Source organism: Papio anubis, chromosome 7, assembly GCF_008728515.1.
Source record: "Papio anubis isolate 15944 chromosome 7, Panubis1.0, whole genome shotgun sequence".
Classification (NCBI taxonomy): Eukaryota; Metazoa; Chordata; class Mammalia; order Primates; family Cercopithecidae; genus Papio; species Papio anubis.
This window is the reverse complement of record NC_044982.1, coordinates 92920888-92939612: the sequence shown is the minus strand read 5'-3', so window position 1 is coordinate 92939612 and position 18725 is coordinate 92920888.

Sequence of the window (18725 nt, the reverse complement as noted above, 5' to 3'; positions counted from 1 at the left end):
CCCTTCCAACTTTACAGTAAGTTCAACCTTGTTCTACCTTTGCAGAAACTGGTTACAGATCCACTCTTAAGAAATGAGCCATGCCACAATAATGATTTTTATCTTGTAATAAAATGGCACAAAGTTGGCGCTAGTATACTTTATGATTATATTGGCTGCTGACAAATTAATCCAATTAGCAAAGGTGAAGGTTTATAATTGGGGTTAACTAGAATTTAACTGGTCATTGCTCATCAAACCTCCCTCACCTCCTCTAGAGCATGGTCCCCTAAGTTATTCGAGTAGTCACAGCCAGTCCCCAGATCAAACCAAAAGTCTGACTTCAAAAATCATGTTTCAAGAAAAACTGATAGAGCCACCTTTCCAAAACCATGACAACAATGGAACTTGGTGGCATGGTATTTTCCTGCTGTTTGGGAGAGTGAGTCCCCACCCCCACCCTTTCTCCACCCCCCGACTACTGAGAGTATTTTTATATAGTTCAAGTCCCTATTGGTCTGCAGTTTGCAGTGCGGTTTAAAAAGTAATACATCTTTTCTTAGATGTACCCCAGTTTCTGCTTTTTAATAGACATGATAATGAGCTTCTGGGTCTTCATTTCCCAGTGTGCAGAGAGCTCAAATAAATCTTTGATTGTTCACAACCCAGGAGAAGTTTCCGGAGCACTGGGATCCATTGAGGTCTCTCTAAACAACTATTATTTTAAGGATATTTTTTAAATGTTGGACTTTCCTGGCACCGTTGAGTTTTTCTTTTCCAATGTTGTTAGTGGCACCTGCTTATAGTGAACTTAGACAAAATGAAATTCCTTTTACAGTGAATCAGGATGAATAAAAGTTCCCAACTGTTTCAGAGTAGCATAATATGCTAACTTAGTAAAGGTTTCTTTATAGGTAAAAGGAAAAGTAAGCTTTACTGTAGATTTTCACAAAAACATGTCTGCGTGAGGAGTCCAGGTTTTTCCTAGATTTCAAAATTCTGGAAGACGTTTTACGTTTCTGCAGGCAAAAGTATGCCAATGTGAAAATATTTTTGACCACTTTGAAGACTATTGTTTTTGGAGATTATGACTTATTTACATCTAGCATAATATAGTGTCTTCTTAATGAAATGCTTTCCAAAAAGCAAATTCAAAAGTCTGTCTAACAAACTTAGAAATGTACAATTTCTTATTTCTATTTTTTTTAAGTCAAAACATCCTTTGGGCAATTTCTGTTTTCAGTTTTATTGACAACTTTGAAAACAGAAATCCTAACACTGAAAAGTCCTACTGCTGTCAGAGTTTTCATAAATTTCAGGGAAAAAATATGCATCTTCTACTCTTTGTTATCTGGGGGGGAAGGAGTAATGACATCAGGCATATATTTTGATATGATATGACCTCAGGTTATGCTTAAAGGAATATATATTACATTGACTGGAATTTTTGTTTATTATAGCTAAAGTGATGGATGCTGCTTCCACTAATTCTAAAATAAGCCATTGAAAACTATCTTTATATGACTACAGACAAAACTTCCTCAATTTCCCTAGCCAACTGGATCTGGTGGGAGGTTGAAAAACGTTTTTATTTAATTTTTTTACTTCTGTTTTTATAAAAGAAGAAGATAGTGTCTTATGCCCATCCCCACAGCTTTAGCCAATTGACTATGATTGAATACTTTTTCTTATTACTGCTCACTGGGATCTTCTTATGAAATGCACATTTCATTTTTATCCAGGACCTGGGGATATGGGGCGACAGAGGAATATTACTTGAAATTCGGCACACCACGGTCTATAGAAAGCTGCACACCAAGACTGTGGAAGAGTTATAATTTTAATTCTTTTTACAATGACAAGGTTATTTCAAAGTTAAATTATCATTATCTCTTAAACAAACAGCACTGTGGCAGTTTTAGTAGGGCAAGGTGGCTTATTCTAATTGGTAGTATCTGTGGATTCCTACGCTGAATTTTAGATCTAAGCATTTCCAAATGAATAGGAAGATTGAAGAGAAGGGATATATTTGCAATCTGTTTGGGCTGAAATGGGTACTTGGTGCCACATATCTTAATGCAGCAAGTCATCATTATGATTATTACCGCCTCCATGATAGCCAGGTAGAAGCACCTGCTCTTCCTCTGCCTTCACCAGTTAATCCCTAACAATCAATTAATTTCTGAGAAACACTAATGATGAGACAAAGACACAAACTTTTATAATATTAAAGGAGGATGTGCTTGACATTGGTCAGTAGAGAGGCTGGGCTTGTAGAATCCCAAAGGTTTAAGAGCACGGATGCTCAGCTGAAATAAAGCTGAGTTCAGTCCTGTAACACCCTGCTCTGAACAGAATCCACTGCAACCCATTTTTTTTAGTAAGAAATTCAACTGTGATATTCTCTGTTTATAGACTCTGTCATCAGTAGGGTTGGATTCTGTGACTCGAAGATTCCCAGCTTGTAATTTTGTGAGCAACATGTTCCTGATTTTGCATAAAAGAAAAAAACAAAGCAGAGGAGGTTGTTTTACCACAGATGATATAATAGGGATAACAAAACAAATACAAGTAAGCAAGCATCCAGCACACATATACATGACTGCAAAACAAAACACACACACACACAAATTCAGAATCATAGAAGAATAAAATCTGCAAATCTATTTTGTGCACAGCATTTAGCACCATATATTTCCAGTGTGTAATATGTCTTCCTCACAAAGGAAATTCATGATGAAATAGATCAAATAATTTAACACATCGTTCAAAGTGGAAAAGTGGGAAATTTTGTTCATTTTCCCACAATAGCAACAGGGATTTTTCCAAATCATTTTTATACCGTCAGACCAAAAAATGTATTCAGATTAAAGCCAAATTAATCAAACTGGAGCTCTCTATATCACCAAGGAAGAATGGGATGTGCTCTTTCCTCTTCCTTCTCAAATTCCTCCTTCTCCTCCTACTTCTTCTTTTTAATGTATCGATAGAAAAGGATCTAATATTTGGATTCATGGCCAACGTTTAAAATCAGAATCGATAGAATAAAAATATAGTTTTTGTTTTTCTTGAAAATTCAGCTCTGACAAAAGCAGACCTTTGTTTTCACCTGTAAACAAAAGACTTCGGCTTGTGTGACTGTCCCAGTAGACCAAGCACGCCCTCTCCTCCCATTTTCCAACAATCTCCACCTAACCCATGCAACTCACTGAAGTCACCAGCGGGACCATGTCACCTTCTGGTTGGCAGTCAATCCATGACTTAAAATGGGAACAGTCACCACCCCTGAATCTCCTCACCTCTCTGTTCTCTGTCAGGAACCATCTTTCTTGGCCATGTCAACCTACCTACCATCTTCCCTCCTTCGTTTGCTCTTTTCTACCCCAGTAGTTTTCCTGGGTGACCTTATTTCAAGAAAGCACATCCTTCTCCAATTCATGTCTGTCCTTTGTCTGAGATTCTAGACAAAATCTCCCCTCTGTATAGCATTTTTGACCAGCCAGCTCTGCTCTGCTCTGGTCCCTGTTCTAGTCCACATGTCCTGCATCCACACCTTGATACATGGTAGGCTCAACGAAAGCCTGTGGTACAAAATAATTAATATTTGCTGAAATAAGTGTTCTTCAAAAACACAGTTCCCCTCATCAATTTCTTGGCAATTACATACAGAAGACCTGCTACATGCCCTCAGAATTCCCCTTGGAGCTAGAATTTGGCCACTGCCTTCATTTACAATGGTTGATTACATTTCCCAGTAAGTGTGACTGCATTTCAGTCTCACCTCTCTATCCAGTCTTCCTAGGTGATATAGAAAACTTCTGAAGTGAAGAACCAAAATCTTCCAGTTCTTGGTGCCCCTTAAGACAAAAGGACATTGTCCTCTGACATCTGTAGTGGAAACCATCTCTCCTGCCTCAGAATTCACATCACGTTTTGTACCATTTCCAATGTACTTATCACATTTTATTTCACATTAAATAGTAATAGACTATACTCTGTTTAAGGGCAGAGTGTATACCTTATTCAACTTTGTATTACCCTTAAAGATAATCACCCTTCTATGTGTTTGAATTAATGAAAGTTAAACATTCATCAAAGGATACTGGTTGATTCAATGTACATTAGAACCTAAATTTCCAGAGTCTAAGATTTAATGTATTTTTGTTTTTGTTTTTGAGACAGAGTCTCACTCTGTCACCTAGGATGGAGTACAGTGGCCTGTGGCTCACTGCAGCCTAGACTTCCCAAACTGAGGTGATTCTCCCACCTCAGTCTCCTGAGTAGCTGGGACTACAGGTGTGCACCACCACGCCTAGCTAATTTTTGTGTTTGTTGCAGAAACGGGGTTTCATCATGTTGCCCAGTCTGGTCTTGTACTCCTGGGCTCAAGCTGTCTGCCTGCCTCAGCCCTCCAATATGCTAGAATTGCAGGTGTGAGTCATTGTGCCCAGACAAGAGTTAACATTTAAAGTTACCAACAACTCATTCAAGATTCACATTCCCAGTTTATATGGATTCAGGCGCCCAAGGAAAAGAAGTCACAGGAAGGAGGAAGTCTCAGGGGAATGAATCTTCCCTGACAAGACACTGCTCCTGTTTCCTTCAAGACCATAACCCCTACCATCCCTTCATTGCCAGTGATATTAAGTTGCAACATGAAGGCAATTAAAGGCAGATGAGGTGCTTTCCATCATTAGTTTTTGCTTTGATTTAAAGCATTAAATTCTCTTGATCAAATAGACACATCTGAAAGGGTTATTTCCTCGAAGTACTAGAGTATGAATATGTTTATCATGTTATCTCTCCTAGAATAGTCCCTGAAGAAGAGGGGACACAGGATGGATGCTTTGATTTATGAGTTGGGAATAAGAATAAAAAGGATGAGATTTCTTAAATGAAGAGTCTTAGGGTATCTGTGTTGAGGACTTTAAATTAAGTTGAGGTCGGTATAGAGCAGGTAATAACTATTTTTGTAAAGGGCTTCATAAGATCTTGAAAATAACCTTTGTGTGTTTTAAGATATCGCCTTCAGCTTCCCCTGTTTCTAATTACTACACCAAATTCTATCCATTCCAAAACATGCCTTTTTCCCTTAGCCTACGATTCTAACACAACATTCTGTTTCTTAGTCTCTTATACCCAATGCACATGTGAACGCGCACACACACACACACACATAGTTTGGGCTCCTCTTTCTGTTTATTTCCAACAGCAGAAACATGAAGCAATGACAAGATGGCCAGAGTTTCATATCAGACTCAAACTCTAGTAGGAGCAGCTTCAAAAACAGATCGGCTGGGTTGTTCACCAGAAGATGTGGTATGTATGCTTATCTCCTTAAGGATCTGCTTTAAGATTTCATATTTTCTATTTCTGAACATGCTCCATTGGAAATGTTGAAGCAAAAAATGCTAATAACAGAAAACTCTGCCCCTTATTTCAGGGACCTTGAACAAGTTTCTTAGGTATTATTTTTCCCATCTTATCAACAAACACATAGCTACCTCATGGAATTGTGAAGGTTGATAAAATATGAAATCTCCAAAAAGGTGACACACACATAGTGAAGATTCAAGACATGGCTGTTTCCCTCCACTTCCCCAGAATTCCCTTATGTGGCTTTAAATATGTCCAAAGAGCCTTTTGCAGAAACATTAATAGATTTTGTAAGTTTAACCAAGTCATCATGTGCTTTCACTTTTGTTACAACTTGTATTTGAAAGACTCTTGGAAAAGCAGAAACCCAGTAAGGAGAATTCATGGCTTGACACTAGCTACCTTAGGGATTCTGGTGCTGTTGGAGAAGACATCTGGGCAACAGAATGAGCAGGTCCCACGCATGGACAGCTTTGTCATTCAGAAGGAAAAAACAAAGGAAGTCTTGAGAAATCTATCTTGGGAATATTATCTTCATAGTGCCAACATTTCTTGGATTCTTTCACCTTGATTATTAAAAGACTGTAGAAGAAATGAAAAATCGTATACGTCTTCCTTTCCAAACATATTTCAATGTCCCTGTCAATATTCACTTGGGATGCACCACTGATTCTGAGATCATCAAAGGACATTTCTTCTAGATTAATAGCCTAAATTAATTAATTAGCTTCATTCTCTCATTGCCTTCACCTCTCTGCCTCTTATCTTCCCTTCCCCCATTCCCAATTGCTTTTCCTTTGTGTCTTTTTTTCCCCCTTCTGGAGCAATAATTTACCCATCCTTGAAGATTTGCCATTCCCCCAAGAATTTTGCATATATGAGCTGTGAGGTTCTGTTAATTTACATTCCTAGTTTGAAGTCATATGTGAAACATTAACTTCAGAAAAAAAAAAATTAACATGGGATTTTACATTTTTTTATTCTGGGAAAAAATACAAAAAAATTATGGGGATCATTTGAGATAAGAGTGAGAAACCGCACTGCATCCTGAATCAATTAGCCATATCACAATTTTTGTGAACAATCACATGAAGTCGGTCAAGGAATTGGCAATTGCGTGTTTCAGAGACGAATCACCTCATATTAAGATGGGAGGCAAATGGAATCGGTGACTCAATGTTTATGACTTCTCCATGATCACTGTTTTGAGCCTTCTCCAAATGCAATCCTGCTACAGTAAGATAGAGATAAGAAAGAATTTACCAGCTGTACCCATTAATTAATTACCCAGACTATGGAACCTTCCGCAGTTCCAGAGACATTAGCTTTGTTTATGTTTCAAGTAAGCCCTCCTATGTAGGTAAAGAATCCTCTTTGTCCTGGTCTAAGTTTTAATAGTGTTATGCAGTGTTATGCAGTGTTAAAGTGGAAAGTAAAATAATGAGGGTAGAGGGGTTATTTAATAACTAGAAATTAAAAATATATAGCCAGAAATCTTTCTTTCCTCCTTGTCCCCACTTCCTTCTCCATCAACTACTCATGTCTCCTTCTTCTGCTGATGGGGAGGCTGGCCGCTGAGGAGAAGACAATTGCCATGAATACCCCTAATCATGGGGTTTGACCAGTTAATCAGTATCTCTGTGGCTGCCCATTGTTTACAGAGGGAAGGGGCCCCAAGATTCTTGATCTCAAATACTGGAAGGCTGCAAGTCGGGGCCTTCAGCTCTCCAGCAAGCAGTTGCAGCCTCAATTTAATTAACTGCCTATCCTTGCCCTGGTGTGACTTGTATGGCCAGGAAGGTGTTTCCCAAGGAAATCAGAATGGGTGGGGGCAGAGCGGGAAAGAAGAAAAAAAAGGTTCAGGAGGGCAATGAGGCGGGGGTTAACAACGCTGCTTAAGATCAAGGGCTGGAGTGCTGAGATGCTGCCAGACTTGAAAACTTTAATTTACTGTCACTGTTAGCCCCCTTTGAGGTTTATGGTGGTATTTATACACACAGCATCAATCACATGAAACAAGGAGGGGATTTATAGTTTGTTTTAAAGACTGCAAATGCAATGTAATGCAAATAGCTTGCCTCATGGGCATTTACGTTTAATGGGAAAATTACAGATGCAAAAGATTGGTAGAACAAATTTTAAATTGACTTTATTACATCTAGTGCTTTTCAGAGAATACTATTAAAAAAATGAAAAAAAAAAAAAGGATATGGTAATGGAGTTCTACACTGTAGCCTGACAACTTAAATTCCACTTAACTGACTTTCTTTCTTATTTCCTTTCTTTCTTTCTTTCTTTCTTTTTTTTTGTTTTTTTGTTTTGTTTTGTTTTGTTTTTGGTTTGTTTCTTGCATCTTATGTTATCTCTACAGTAAGTTAAGCTAAATGAAAAATCCCTAGGATTGCAAACTGATTGATTACAAATTTGATTTTTCCTTATTTCATTTTATATGACTTTTTAGACCAAGCCAAAGAACATTTCCATATGATTTGCATGTATCCATAGAATTACATCATGGTTGCATATGCAGTTTTAGCCTATGCTATAAAATGCCTATTTTTTTAAAAAAAGATGTTATTTTCTTAGAGCAGTTTTAGGTTTACAGCAAAATTGAAAGGAAGTTACAGAGATGTCCCACAGACCCCTTGCCCCCACGCATTTATAGCCCCACCAAAGGGGTACATTTATTAACAGTTGATGAACCTATGTTGACACATCATAATCACCCAAAGTCCACAGTTACATTAGAGTTCACTATTGCTGTTGTACATTCTATGGGTTTTGACAAATGTATAATGACACGCATCCATCATTATAGTGTCATACAGAGTAGTTTCACTGCCTTAAAAATCCTCTGTGCTCCACGTATCCATCCCCCAATCCCCAACTTCTGGTAACCACTGATCTTTTTGCTGTCTCCATAGTTTTGTCATTTCCAGATGTCATATGTGTGGAATCACAGTGTATGTAGCCTTTTCAGATTGGCTTCTTTCACTTAGTAATATGCATTTAACTTTCCTCCATGGCTTCTCATGGCTTGGTAGCACATTTCTTGTTAGTGTTGAATAATAGTCCTTTGTCAGGATGTACCACAGTTAGTTTACTCTAGTGAATTCACCTACCGAAGGACTTCGGCATCATGGTTGCTTCCAAGTTTTGACAATTATGAATAAAGCTGCTGTAAATATCTGTGTCTAGGCTTTTGTGTGGACAAATGTTTTCCCATCATTTTCATAAATACCCAGAGCACAACTGCTGGATCATATGGTATGAGTGTGTTTAGTTTTGAAGAAACTGCCAAACTGTCTTCCAAAATGGTTATACTATTTTGTATTCTCACCAACAAAGAATGAGGGTTTCTGTTGCTCTACATCCTCACTGGCATTGGGTTTTGTCCGTGTTACAAATTTGGGCCATGGTATAGTGGTATCTTGTTTTAATTAGCATTTCTCCAATATGTGATGTGGAGCACATGTTAATATGCTTACTTGCCACCTGCATATCTTCTTTGGTGCAATGTCTGTTAAGATCTTGGTCCCAATTTTTTCTCCTTGTTCTTTGTTTTTTTATTGTTGAGTTTTAAGAGTTGTATGTATAATTTTAAATGAGTCCTTTATCAGATGTGTCTTTTACAAATATTTTCTTTCCTCCTGTGGCTTATCTTTTCATTCCCTTGATATTGATATTGTCTACTTGATACTGGCTACTTTTTACATTAATATGTAAATGCCTTTAATCAAGGATTTAAAGTTTTGAGATAGATAGGTCTCTTGTCCTCGTTTCATAAAATATGATTCAGTGTGTGTGTGTGCGCATGTGTGTGTGTGTGAACGTTTTGGCAAAGATCTTTTCCTGAGCCGTGAACTCTAAAGGTTATCATGTGATAGTTGCTTAGTTGTTTTTTGCAGGAGATGAACTGGCACTCTCAGCTTGTACTCTGGCCAATGCCTAGTGCCCCCTTACAAAACTGACATTTAAACTGGCATGACCTGGTCAAAAGAAAAACAAGGGCTAAATAGGCAGGAGAGAAGAGTTTTGCTTGTATTGGAGGCTGCAGAAGCTTCATCTTCACATGCACAAAAGCACTGTCTTGGTTGGACGCCGTGGCTCACATATGGAATCCCAGCACTCTGGGAGGCTGAGGCAGGAGGATTGCTCGAACCCAGGAGTTTGAATCCAGTCTGGGCAACATAGGAGACCCTGTCTCTGCAAAAAATTTAAAAATTATCTGGGTATTGAGGTTCATGTCTGTGGGCCCAGCTACTCAAGAGGCTGAGGTGGGAGGCTCACTTGGATCTTGGAGATTGGTTTTAGTGCTCGCAGTGAGCCATAATCATACCACTGCTGCACTCCAGCCTGCACAACAGAGCAAGACTCTGTCAGGAAAAAAAAAAAAAAAATCACTGTCTTCTTACCAGTTTACAAAAAGCATTTCCATGATAAGCTGGTCAACACCAATTAGAAGCTATGTCCACGCTATTTTCTAAAAAAAATTTTGCTATGATTTTTAGGCTGATTTGTTCCTTATTCTCTACTTCTTTCACAAAGTACTTGGGATGATTTAAAAAATGAATAGGATTGTAAATGCAGAAATGCTGTGGTTAGATTCTTTCTTGTAACTTTTTAATTTTTTCCCATGCATACATAACTTTTTAAATATATTCCTCTTATATGTATTCTAGTATTCATATAAAAGTACTTCAGAAAAAAAGACTATGACCAGGCACAAATAACTTAAAGAATTTTCCTGTCTTTGTAACTTTTTACAAAATATTCTAAATAATGAACAACTACAGTTAGAAGTTATTGTTTTCTAATAGTGGCAATAAGATCCCTGTAAGGCCATGTTTATACTTGACCTCCAAATCTATCTGCAATATGACCAATATGTTAGGACCGGGTTGTGTTGTGCATAACAGTAAAATTCCAAATAACAGTGATGAAAATAAGAAATTAATTTCTCCTACTTCAAACAAATCAAGAGGCTCTGGTGATACTCTTACAGAATGTCTGGAAGAACTCACACTCTTTCTATCTTTTTGCTTTATTATACTTGACTTTCATTTTGAAAGTCACCTCCTTGTCCAAGATGGTTGCCTCATTTTTCTCCATGATGTATTCATTTTAACCAGAAGGGTGGAGAAGAAAGAGCACAATGGCCTCCAGTCTCTGCTGCAGAAATACTGGGGAGTTGCCTACATCACTTGTACTTACATCTCATTGGCCAGAACTTTGCCACATGGTCACACATAGCTTCGTGGAAGGCTGGAAATGTGCGCTTTTATTTTTCTCAGACAGCCTTAAGTCTGGCTAAAATTTAGAGGTCTTTCACTAAAGTAAAAAGTGAAGAACAAATTTCAAGGACAATCTAGCAGTACATACCAGAGTCTCCAAGATTATTTTTACCCATATTTGGAATTGGTATTAATGCTTACACTCAAAAGAGTTGGATGGTAATCTGTGTCAACCAGACATGACAACCAGAATGAACAGTTTGGCTTTGTGATCACTGGATTAACTACGTAGACTCCATTTCACTCATAGGACTAGTATGTTAGATTTACCATTAGCAATTTGCTGGGGTCTGATTTTTTTTTTAACTCACAGGTATAGGCATTGTTTCAATATTTGCATTATTAGCTATTCAGTAATTGATATCTGAGTGCAGTTGCTCAAATATTCAAAGCAATACGAAACATGCATGCATTTTTCCTGATTCAGCAAAGAATTGGGGGGAGGGGTACATATTTGGCTTGATTTATCAAAGTCAAAATTCTCTGAATAGCTTCCAGGTTTCTACTCCTTTATGCAGACTCAACTAGAAGACTCTGGCATTTGCCAGACATTGGGCTGTATGCACTTGATTTATTTAATCCTGGAGGTAGGTAGTGGAAGAAAGTATCATTTCCCACCTCTGTATTAACAAATGAGACAGATTCTGAGATTCTGAGTAGTTAATGATATGCTAGTTCCTATCAAAACCAGTATCATTAGATTGGAAGACCAGACAGACTGAGAGCAAGCAAGGATGCCTCGAAATGTGCATTTGAACAAATATCAAAGGAAAAAGTCATGAGATTTATATTAACAGCAACAATGTAACTACCCTCAAATGATTAAACAGCCTCTAAAATGCAAAGGCAAGTGACCAATTAAGGCTTCAGTCTTTGATCTGTGAATTCACTAGTAGCCTTAAATTGTTAAATTAAAAGCTGAGAGACACAAATCTCTTCCTTAAGTTGATCTCTCAATAGATACTAAATAGATCTATTAAAGATAAATTATGACAGAGTGAAATGTCTCCCAAAAACAGGAGCTTTTTCACGACAAACGAAAAGGAGCATACTATTTAGAGTGAAAAATGTGATTTTTCCTCTCTTTCAAATTTATTTTATTTATGAGGGGTCAGAATTTTATTCAGATGGAAGCTGAGTCTTCTTTAATTTAGGGGGAAAGGCAGAGGAGTTGTAGAAAAAATACACAAAAATGTTTATAGCTTTGTAAAGTTTATAAAAGCCTAATACCCTGTGATATGGTTTGGCTGTGTCCCCACCCAAATCTCATCTTGAATTGTAGCTCCCATCATTCCCATGTGCTGTTGGGAGGACCTGGTGAGAGGTAACTGAATCATGGGGGTGGTTTCCCCCATACTGCTCTCATGGCAGTGAATAAGTCCCATGAGACCTGATGGTTTTATAAGGGGGAACCCCCTTCAGTTGGTTCTCATTTTTCTCTCCTGTCTGCCGCTACGTAAGATGTGCCTTTCACCTTCTGCCGTGACTGTGAGGCCTCCCCAGCCACTTGGAACTATGAGTCCATTAAACCTCTTTTTCTTTATAAATTACCCACACTTGTGTATGTCTTTATCAGCAGTGTGAGAACAGATGAATACACCCACGAATACATTGATTGGGCCTCTCCCTGAAGGTGCCATGCAAGTGAGGTCCCTACTCCCTGGTGAATGTGCCTCTCATCCTGTATCCAGACAATGAAGCCAGGATCACTGCAGCATCCCCAGCACATTAGCACCCCTCCACCAGCACTTTGTTTTCTAGAGAAAACAAATTGATTTCCTAGAGTCAGGTGTTATTTTCTACAGTTCAGGAGATGCCGATCCATGTTAAAACTTTTCAAGAGAATCAAGAACAAGGTAACTGTAGTGATGCTCAATTACTCTAAATAGTTCTGTAGTATTCTAAATTTCTCAATAAGCATGTACTATTTGTTCTAATATAAAAATAGTTGTAGGGAAGGTACTCATAACAAGAACAGAAAACCAAACACCGCATGTTCTCACTCATAGGTGGGAACTGAACAATGAGATCACTTGGACTCAGGAAGGGGAACATCACACACCGGGGCCTATCATGGGGAGGGGGGAGGGGGGAGGGGGGAGGGATTGCATTGGGAGTTATACCTGATGTAAATGACGAGTTGATGGGTGCAGCAGACCAACATGGCACAAGTATACATATGTAACAAACCTGCATGTTATGCACATGTACCCTACAACTTAAAGTATAATAATAATAAATAAATTAAAAAAAAAAAAGAAAAATGTTGTGATGCATGATTGTAAACTAAATATCTATCTAGTTGCCTCATCTTTCACCAATATAAGTAGCCATGGGAGTAGCATGACCTAATAAGATTTCCTTCTAGGATGGGTGCGGTGGCTCACACCTGTAATCCCAGTGCTTTGTGAGGCCGAGGCAGGTGGATCACTTGAGGTCAGGAGTTCAAGAGCAGCCTGGAGAACATGGTGAAATTCTGTCTCTACTAAAAATACAAAAATTAGCTGGACGTGGTGGTGGGCACCTGTAGTCCCAGCCACTCAGGATGCTGAGGCATGAAAATCCCTTGAACCCAGGAGGCAGAGGTTGCAGTTAGCCGAGATCGTGCCACTGCACTCCAGCCTGGGTGACAGAACAAGACTTCATCTGAAGAAAAAAAAAAAAAAAACAGAAAAAGAAAAGATTTCCTTCTAAGCAGAAGCTCTCAAAAATGTGGTGTGGTAGAGGGAGAGGCTTAATGTAATTGTTACCTACCTTCTTCCCTAATCTCCCTGCCCCCTGCTCCCATCAGGATCATCTAAACTTTTGGGAAACTTTATTAATAAATGCCAACTACTATTGCCCCAGTGACATCACGATCTTTGGACAGAGGTGCTTAAAGTTAGATCCCCAGAAAGTATAAGCATCACCTAGTCAGTTGTTAGAAATGCAAGTTCTTGGACCTATCCTTACACCTACTGGGTCAGAAACTCTATAAATAAAGACTAACAAACTGCCTGAATCTGATACCCACTCAAGTTGCAGACCCTTTCCTGAGAGAAAATAGAGGCTGAACACAGGCAAGTAATATGTCTAGCGCACCTCTGCTGTCCTGCAGTGTCTCTAGTCATGTGTTGCCTTCTATAATTAACTTCTTCATAGAACAGTGCCTGTAATCCCAGCACTTTGGGAGGCCAAGGCAGGCAGATCACCTGAGGTCAGGCATTCGAGACCAGCCTGGCCAACATGGTGAAACCCCATCTCTACTAAAAATACAAAAAATTAGCCGGTGTGGTGGCAGGCACCTGTAATTCCAGCTACTTGGGAGGCTGAGGCAGGAGAATGGCTTGAACCCAGGAGGTGGAAGTTGCAGTGAGCCAAGATGGCACCATTGCACTCCAGCCTGGGTAACAAGAGCAAAACTCCATCCCCCCCAAAAATGAGTAAAAAGAGTCTTTTAATTCTGAAGCTTAAAGTAAAATAAGGGAATTACAAAGATATTTAGAAAAGATATGTGTGTGTATGCTTATGTTTCCTTTGTGAGTTTTTGTTTTGTTTTGTTTTGGACATTAGGAGAAATAAAATTAATTCCCACATGCCAAAACTCACTCCGAGAGAGGCTTGGGAAAAATATAAAGAAAGTCATTTAACTGATGGTAGAAGGTAGGTAGAAGGTAGGTAGAAGGTAGGTAGAAGGTAGGTAGAAGGCTGTGGTACCCACCTGTTAGGATTTTAGGACTGGCAACATTTTAGAAGACATGTCAGGGTATTTCTTTTTCTTTCTCTTTTTTCTTCTTTTGCTGAGTAAGAACATTACCTTTTTTTAAAAGAACCCATCCACTAGTATCATCATTTTGCTTTTTAAAAGTATTTTAATACTAGTATTAAATAGCAATTATTGTAATTAATAGTAATTAATAGCAATTAAGGGTATACTTAGAGGAAAATAGAATAGTCTTTCCCAAGAAAACTTTGTTGGCAGACTTACACCAACACTTCCACTGCAAACTGTAAAACTTGAGGACCGTGCAGGATTTTTGCTTTAAAATAAGCCTTTGACAATTACAAAGAATATGTCCCAAGACTTTCACAAATGTTTGCACTTGCTAGCATTTCTTGTTTGTTTGCTTAAGCATCTGGCTGTCCCCTGAAACACAAGTCAATCCAAAGCCATTTATTCCACAAATATTCGGGCGTCCACTGTGAGTCAGGCAATGGTCTTGACCCTTGCAGTCAAGGCAGTCCTGCCTTCTGAGAGCTTATAGTCCAATGGAGGAAAGAGACACACAACAGTTAAGCCAACACACGGATGTTCAGGTGTTGGTAAGCATGTGAGGAGGAATAAAGCAGAGACAGGAAAAGAAAGTGTCACGGGCTGAACTGTGTTTGGTGTTTTTGTTTTTGTTTTTGTTTTCTTAGAGACAGGGTCTCACTCTATTACCCACGCTGGAGGGCAGTGGCACAGTCAGAACTCACCACAGCCTCAACCTCCTGGGCTTAAGTGATCCTTCCGCCTTGGCCTCCCCTAAGTACAGGCTGAGTTGTGCACTTCTAGAATTCATACACTGAATGCACAACTCAGAATGTAACTGTGTATGAATACAATGTTTTGGAAAAAAGTGGTTAAGTTAAAATGTGTTCCTGAGAGCGGGTCCTGTCCAATATGACTGATGTCTTCGCATGAAAAGGAGATTAGGTCACAGACATCCACATAGCGGGAAGTCCTGGTGTAGACCTGGGGACAAATGGCCAGGGAGAGTGACATCAGTGAAAACCAACCCCGGTACCTTGATCTTGGACTCCTAGCCTTCAGAATTGTAAGAAATGGAATTTCTGTTGTTTACGCCATCCCATCTGTGCTACTTTGTTATGGCAGCCCTAACAAACTAATACTGAGAGTCCAGGATTTCAGTGATCGCCTCTCAGGGTGACATTTGTGCAGACACTGTGATGCAGTACAGGATTGAGGCAGGCGTGGGTTTGGGGGTTGAGCAGGGCAGGCAGAAGGACCAGCATATGCTTCTTATGTACATGACCTTAAACCACAGGCTAGAAACGTTTGCAGTTAGTCCTACAATTGCGTTACCCCTGGATGGGCATTTTTTACAAAGAAACCAAGTTGAGAGGTAAAGACAACTCAACTACATAAATGCCTTGTTTCCATACATATTCACAGTAGTACTACAGGGAAACATGTGCCTCAGTGCAAATTCCAATTGTTACCTCCTACCATCCTTCTGACTTGTTCAGAACTCATTGTAATCTTAAAAGTTACACCCAACTACACTGTCTACTTTATACACTACACCAAGTAAAATGGGTACATTTCTAGTGATCTATTTTGTTTGTTTGCAAACATGCTGTATTTATTTATTTAAACTTGTTAGATGAACGCTATATGTAATTGCAAGTTATGTATTGACTGTCTGCATATTTTTATTATTTTTTGTTTTACATATATTTGCTTCAATAAAAACTCTGGTGTCTTACTGTTAGGCTAATTATCTGATGCCAGTTAATTCTGGTTTCTTTCCATGGTTTTTAATTTATATTAATAATCATATCCTCTAGTAGTACTATGGGTATTTTAACAGACTGCTATTATGTGTTGTTCTTGCAATTTGGCGTCAGAAGTTGTCAGTCTGCATTGCAGCACTATTTTGAAACTCATTCAAAGAGGCATTATTCTGCGCTTCTTCACCACAGGCTAAAGGCCTGCTCGCATCTGGGAACTGCCCAGTGAGAGCTGCAGGCCAAATCTGGCATGAATTTATCCAAAGACTAGCCTTACTGTTCACATTTCAACGCTGAATGGACTATTGAATTCCACTGCCACCCCCAACCTCTCTCCTTCTTGAAGGTGAACTGTCTCCCATAAAGGAATTTGTAGATTTTTTTTTATTAACTTGTTAAAACCTTTGTAATGGATTGCAATTGGGTTTTTTCTTAGGTGTATGAAGATAATAGCATTCAATAGGGATAAAGATGCAAGAGACTGGTACATGCCAAAAAGAAGGAAAAAAATAAATAATTTTCATATCATATGATTTATGAATGGTAGACTAGTTTTCAGACATAAATGTAATCTAGCTTATTCACCCATAAGTTGACCCAATTTTAAGCCCACTATGGAGTAGACCAGAATGCTTTGGACATGTCTTAAGTAAGTCAGGCCTGTTTCTTTTGCAAAATTCCTTTGGGATATTTCGCCAACATGGACCTCTTTCCATCAACATGGCTATTGAAATTGTAGTCATAATCAAGTATTTAGTATCTAAACGTTCCCTGATTTCTTGCTGCAGATACATTCTGTCTTCTCTGGTTGGCAGGGAGATGTTAGAGGTCGGGGAAGTGTGTATAGGCTCCTCTTATTTCATCAGGGCCTCTGAGAGTTTTCTGCTCAGTAGTAAGAGTGCAGCTAGGAATTGTTGCTTAGTGAATTAATCATTTTCTTCCCTGACAGCTCTGCATACATTCATCACTGTTGTTTGCTCATCTCAATTTCAAGTTCTACTACTATTATGTCTCATAAAGATTGGTGTATATACTTTTTGACAAAATATTAAAACTTTGATGAAAGACTCTCTATAAGTCAGGTATTTACAGCACTACTTGATTCTCCAAATACCTCTGGAAAATGAGACAAGGCTTGCTCCTGCTGTGTAACAAAACCCACCCCAGCACTCATTGGCTTGAAACAGTAACCATTGATTATTTCTCATGACTGTACATCAGCTAGGTGGTTCCTCTGGACACTTGGGAGTGATTAATTTACCCCAATCATTTAAATTTTAATTTACCCATAATCATTTAAATGATTAAAACTTAAATGATTAGTGGTAAATTAATCGCTCCAAACCCTTAATAACACCTGTGCACTCCCAAAAGCTTGCTGTTCATGCTGTTTGTGAAAAAAGCAAAACAATTGGACAGGGACAGGAGATGGAATGAAAAACACCTAATCTCCTGGAAATTCACAGAAATCTTAAGAAGGGTTTATTTATGCAAATTTCATGCATAACTTTAGGAAAGATGGTTCAAGTCAGTTTTTGCTAAACTCTCAAACCAGAGGGGTCACCTCAGCTGATATTCAGGCTACAAATGAATTAGTACGTTATTTTATATTAATAGGTAATGAATATATTGTTAAAGTACAACTTTTCTGATTATAACAGTAAAGTTTAAAGTACAAAATTGTATACAATTAATATTAGCATAAAAGGAAAAAGTGAAAATTACCTCTAATACCCTCACTCCCAAAAAGTTACCATTTGTAGTTTGTTATCTATGTTTTCAGGTTTTTCACCCCAGTCCTTGAATCTCAGTCAGCTTTGTGAGCCACGAGATTCATACTGATAAATGATAAGGGTAAAGTTCCCAACCTAGTCCTCAAAAAGCGTTGCACACTTCTACTCTCTCTTGAAACTTTTCTTTGTGAAATAAACAAGCTCAAGCCTTAGAGACCACATAAAAGATAAACCAGTTGTCCTAAACAAAGCCATCCTAGACTAGCCAACAACTAACCAACTCCCACACAGGTAAGGAAGCTACCAAAGGCAAAGAGCTGCCTCCCCAAACCACAAATGTCTATAGACACATGAATGACCTGTCTTGTCCAGAGAAACCACCTAGCTGACCTACAGTCATGAGAAATACTAAACGGTTACTCTTTCAAGGCAATGAGTCTTGGGGTGGGTTTTGTTACACAGCTATAGCTAACTTATGCATGTTATTTGTAGAAAAATTGAATTCAAAAAAGCTCAAATTACTTGCTCATGTAACATGCCATAATAAAAACAGAATTAAAACTTCATGACTTCTGTGTCCAAATAAAATGAGCATTTTTCCCAATGTATATCTTTCTAAAGTAGTTTTTGTTGTTGTTGTTGTTGTTGTTGTTGTTATTTTGAGATGGAGTCTTGCTCCATTGCCCAGGCTGGAGTGCAATGGCACAATCTCAGCTCACTGCAACCTCTGCCTCCTGGGTTCAAGCAATTGTGGTGTCTCAGCCTCCCGAGTAGCTGGGATTACAGACACCCACCACCATGCCTGGCTAATTTTTTGTATTTTTAGTAGACGGGGTTTCACCATGTTGTC